The following is a 6,023-nucleotide window of genomic DNA, read 5'->3' on the forward strand; positions in this document are numbered from 1 at the left end:
GGGAACCCCTTCATCACCATTGCCTAATCTCTTTTCTTTTTGGGTGTGTGTGTGAGTTCTCGTATGTGAGCCTCTACCAAAGCCGATTTAAATTTGTTTCTTTTGGCTCCCCTTTCACATGAGGCCATGTGCCCACTTGACTTAGGGGGATGACTCCTACAATAATGTGGTGGGGTTGTGGACTCGAATTGGCAGCATTTTGTGAATTGGGTAAAGTGAATGGATCCGAAGGGCAACACTTAAGTGGATTTAACCTACTTGGTGGGTCCGCGAGGGACCAACCATGCACCAACTCTTTTTTTTATGCTTGGATGTGAAGGCAAAGTCTGCTGTTGGGCCACTTTCAACTCCACACGCAACCAATCCGCAAAGCCCAAACCCCGCAAGGGTGATCCCATGGTCTGCCTCCTCAACTATCCAATCACCCTTTGATGCCATTTCCCACCAACTGGGCCACACAAGACACCTCCAAGCCCTAAGCCTAAAAACAATTTCTCGCAAAAACATTCAACTTCAAGGCAAAAGCTTTGAGGGGGACCCTCCAAGCTTCAAAAGGATCTTCAAAAAGGATTTCAAGGAACCTCAAAGAGGAGCTAAAGCTTCTATCTTCAAAGAATTCAAAGGCTTCTTTGAGCACCAAAGAAAAGAGAAATAGAATTCTCTCTCTCTTACTCTCTTTTCTACCCCCCTAAGAGCTTCAAACTTAACAAACGTTTATATCCAAAACACAATATTGCAATGTATGTATTCATCATCATTTACGGGGATGATCTTGTTCTAGTGCTCTTGTGAAGAGGTAGACATTGGCATTGGCACACCGCCAATAGTGAAGGGGTAAGCAATGTGCCCATGCATGCGTCAGTGAGAGCCTTTAGGGGAAACACTACATAGTACAGAGGAGTGTGTGGATTGTCTGTTATTCTACATACAATTGAAAGTGCCCTACGTATGTAGAAATTTGAAATGAAAGATTTGCGAGATTTGCGTTAGTTTTTTTGGGCATTGAGATTATTCACACACAAGACAATGTATTGTTGTCACAAAAATATGCTTTGGACATGTAAAAAAGTATGATATGGATGATTGTAAGCCTATTACAATTCCCTTGGATCAAACGTTGAAGCTGGGGAATGATTTAGGTGAAGTACTTGAGAATGCTACCATGTACAATAAGATTGTGGGTGGTTTGATCTACTTGACTATTTCACATCTAGACTTAAGTTACACAGCTAGATTGTTGAGTCAGTTTATGCAGTCTCCCAAGAAGCCACACTTGGATGCAGTGAAATGCACATTGTGCTATGTGAGTGCTACATTGGATCATGATGTTGAGTTGCATCCCTATGTTTACAAAGACGCGGATTGGGTTGGTAATACATACGATTGTAGGTCTACCAATGGATTCATGTTTTCACTTGGGAGTGATGGTATCACATGGAGCAGCAAGAAGCAACCTACGGTTGCTCTGACGTGTATCGAGGCAAAGTACATGAGTTTCATAGTGACGGCATATGAGGTAGCATGGTTGTGATTGCTACTTTAGAAATTGGGAGTACATGTATAGAGGCTGATTGCCATCTGTCGTGACAACCTTAGAAGCATACAATTGTCTTAGAACCCAATGTTTAATGCAAAGATGAAGCACATTGAGGTGCATTACCACTTTATCATGGCGAGGGTCTTGGCAAGTTGTAGATATCTTCACGAAGACCGTTGGAGCATAGAAATTGCGGTGATATTTTGAGTGATGCTTGGCATATGGGAGATGGCATTGAGCTTAAGGGGGAGTGTTGAGATCTGGAGCCCCTTGGTGGATAACATATCTTTGCAATGATACTACAACTGGACTACACCGACTTGGTCTACCTACTGGAGTGATGGCAATACAATTTGTATTGCCATGATCCTACCCGCTTGTGCTCAACCTGTGCCACATGCTTCAACGCATAACATTCAGCGTGGCCACAACCTGTCAGGACAAGGGTCCTACGGGGCAAGGCCCAACCTAGGGGGTCAGGGAACTAGGCCAAGGGCCTAGACTTGACCAGTGCGGACTGGGGATCCGCTTAGGGCAAGAGCTAGGAGCTAGGCCTATATAAGGGGTGGTAGGGAGGAGGATCCTATGTTCAGTTACCCTAGGTCTTATATTGGTATCAGAGCTCAGGGAGGGGGCAGCCATGGAGGAGGGGATGAAGCATGGCCTTCTCTTCTATTCGCTCTCTCGATCTCTCTCTCTCTTGATCGCCTTCAACATGAGGCATGGCCTCGCAAGGGCACTCTCTCTCGCTCTCCGTTCGTAGACAAGCCGACGGGGCATGCCGTGGGAAAGAGTGTTCCACAGGCGGGCGGGCGAGAAGAGAAGCCCGGCGTGTGCAGGCCCGCTTAGGAAGGATAGAGCCGATGGGGCATGCCGTGTGCAAGCACCCCTAGCAGAGGGAAGCTCCACAAGTCGGTCACCTCCAAAAACGCCTCAGAGGGGCTCTCTGGGTTCGCCCGGCCCTGTTGGACCTGGTTCGACTCTACGGCAGCCCCGTTTTCTCGCTCTGCGGCGCATCCTCGCATGCCATCTTGTCTGCGCGGGCGGCAAAGAACGCCATCGCTTGTATGGTATTTAGTTTCACACAGAAACGCCCTAAGGCCATTGGCCTTGGGCACTTAATAAAAAAACTAAGGGAGGGTGCCCACGGGCTCACCCCCCCAGTTTTAACCTCGCTTTACGGCACCATACCAAGCCATTGTATCGGGACGGAGCACGGATTTCTGGAACGCAAGACAATAGACGCAATATGTAGATATGCTTGAAAAATTTGAGAAAACGTGCACACACGCCATGATCATCAGGTTTGCTATTTTCGAATTCCCAATGTTTTCTTAATCCATATGTGAATAATTTTTTGCAGCATTCTATGGATAGGTTTCCAGAAGTTATTTTTTACTCAATGGCAAGGCCTACTGTTAGTTTGGCTAGTGGGTCTAAAGTTGTGGTTACCATATGGGCTCTACGATGGCGAATTTTACCAATGGTGTTCGACACGGTTTCAAGCAAGGATGTGAGGCAACAATGATTTCGACACTCGGTTCGAGGTTCATTAACATTCGAGCCAAGCAATCCAGATGGCACGATAGCAGAGGATGGCTTTTACTTCATGCAAGAGGGTTGTTTCTCCTCCTATTGGCCCTGCACCACGTCTATACGGTTTGCCAGATCAAGGGAGCACCCACCTATTCCGGCAAAGACCACGTAAGTTCTTTCGTTTCTTGTCATGTTATTATGTACATTCTCGGCTTTACATCATGATATTTGTCATCTCATAGCACAAAGGTGCATGACTTGCTAGACGAGATTGCTCATAAGTATGTCGATGTGCGAGCGGCTTCCTTAATTCATGCAATGGCAGACCCTTCGAGCAAGGCTCTCAGGGTTGAGTTCTAGTTACGTAAGCCGCTGATTGTCAAATGCATGCAAGCTTAGACATACGCTATCAGTTGAAGCATTATGCTCTTCGTCACCAAGTTGGTCGAATGGTCACACAAGGTGTCCGATTTACTGGAGTCGTGTGTAGACCGTCATATGTAACATGTTGCTTGGGACTCTCTTGCTTCCATGAATTGGTTTCCATCCTACTCGCGTGACAAGGTTGAGCATGACCTCGTATGTTGAGTAAGGGTACACATTTTTTATGCTAGCTCCCTTGTGATTGCATGTACTATGGTTTACTTGCTCCAGTGCTACCTGACACCCTGCTACGAGCGTGTGTTAGAGATTTCAATAGGGAATATGCAAGGCATAATTCAAGGGTCTCCGAGTTGCAACTTTCCTTTCCCCACACAAAGGAGAGACCAAGAGATGGGTTTCACTCTCCTATCTATGAGATAACCTTTTATCAAGCAGAGTTTGCATGCTATGAATGCACCACCTACAAGGCATGTGGGGAGTTGTAAGATGCAACACTAGAGCTTCTTGAGTTGTTGTTATTTCTTGACTTAGCAAGGCACACTTAAGATTTGGTAAGCAAGGCTTATCCGATTTCACGTTAGGCTATGAGCCATGTTTTTAACAAGGAGGCAAGCTATGAGCTTCTTTCTTGTAGGTATACTTGTTTCACTTCAGTGTGAAAAAATACGAATTTCTTTGGGTGTTTAGGAATGGCACACGATTTTTGATTACGAATCACTCCAGTGCCTATCACACTGCTATGAACATGTGTTCTATGTATGCATACACTCTTGCCTATGTGACTAATATGCACGGCATATACCGTATATCAGTCCTTTGCAAATTTACATTCCATTGTTTCTGCCGAGGACGGTATGCTTTGCAAGTGCTTCGGTAATGTCACTCTATGAAGGTGTATACGATATTCTCTACTATCAATGATAGTAATTAATATTTTTATCTGTTTCGTCTAGGAGACAACATCTCATCAAGCATTATTTGCGATCACGACATTCCTCACATGCATGGCATGTTGGTGGGTTTGATTGATTAGAGCTACTTACTTGTGATGGTGTCTCTTGGTTAGTGCAGGATGCACATAAAGTTTAGCAAGCACGGCATATCTAAGACAAAATTACACTATGAATTTTCTCACTACACAGGCAGATGGCTGCATGCTTATAGGGTAAGCTGCAAGTCCGGCATAAGATGCATCAGAGGACACAAATTGGGCATAACATATACACGCTCGTCACTTAAGGAAAGTTCCTCAGCCCAGCATGCTATTCTTCTCTCTCTTTTTCTTATTTCTCTCAAGAATACTAACAACTTCCTAAGAAGCTTTTCATACATGTTTTGTTTGGAAGTCAGCATGAGCCAAGGTGCTCTAACTCTCAGCTAGAAATGGGCCAAGATGCCATTCACATTAGTTTTCATCGGTTTATTGATTGAACACACACATGCTGGCTAAGAGCCATTGGCAGATCTTGGGTAAGATCCAACTATTGCCATTCCTTGGATTATTGTTCTTAGAATCGAACATATTTGCCCAGTGGAGTACACGTCGAACATCTTGACGTTAATGGACGAGCAAGAGTCTTTTCTTCGGAGGATTTCTTGCTTTCTCTATAGCACTACGAGTGTCTATGGCATCACAGTTTTGGGGTATGACCCAACGGGTGCTTACTAAATCACCCCATACGAAATAAGGATCACAATTTCATCTTTTATACTTTCAAGGAAAGAATTCCGCAATCTACCACGCGGTAGCGGGAAAATTCAACTTTTTTAGTTGACTCTCATCATTCTGTACACGTTTAACTAGGTTGGTCACCATTACCTTCTAGTTGCGCAGTTCTACTAAGGGTCTTACCAAGGCGTTTGACTACGTAGCTTCCACCCAACGGGTTTGGATTGCGAAGGCAACACCCAGGGTTTCTAGTGCAATGTTGCTTGTTTTTTCACAGGTGGACGACGTGTTCCTCTGTATTTGAATACGGGTAAGTGAACATTTAGTTTAATCTCCAGGTACGCATCTATTGATTTGGTGTTATTCCAGTTTTTAGTATGCATTGCTTGGTTTTTTCAAGTTGTTTAAACATGCTTGAATATTTCAGGGCATGCCAAGGGCAAGTCAAAACAAGTATTTTGGGCCGTAGAGTCCAACGTACATTATGCTGTTACAAATCCACTTGTAGGATTCGCTTTGGCACATGTTGTCACATGGGATACAACATGGTCTAGGGACTCAAGGAGTTCGGTTTAGCCAGTGTGGAGCAATGAATGAGGGTCCCTCTCACTCTTGTCGTAGAGTGTTCAGAGCTACCTCCACACACAAGTACATCTTATACTTGAAGGATGTCCTTTTTTACACATCCGTACAGGAGACATATTCCACATGTGGAGAATATGAGTCTCTGGATTGACACTGGCGCCATTATTTCAATTATGTGTCACGACAAAATCCCTAGGTGCTGGTCACATCTCTTTTCTAGACCATTTTTAGCAGGACGTATCAAGAGCAATTTCGTGGCCAGAAATTGTCAGATACTTAGAATGACTTGTTAAGGTACAAGTATTACTAAAC

Source organism: Adiantum capillus-veneris, chromosome 9, assembly GCF_014529385.1.
Source record: "Adiantum capillus-veneris isolate H3 chromosome 9, ASM1452938v2, whole genome shotgun sequence".
Classification (NCBI taxonomy): Eukaryota; Viridiplantae; Streptophyta; class Polypodiopsida; order Polypodiales; family Pteridaceae; genus Adiantum; species Adiantum capillus-veneris.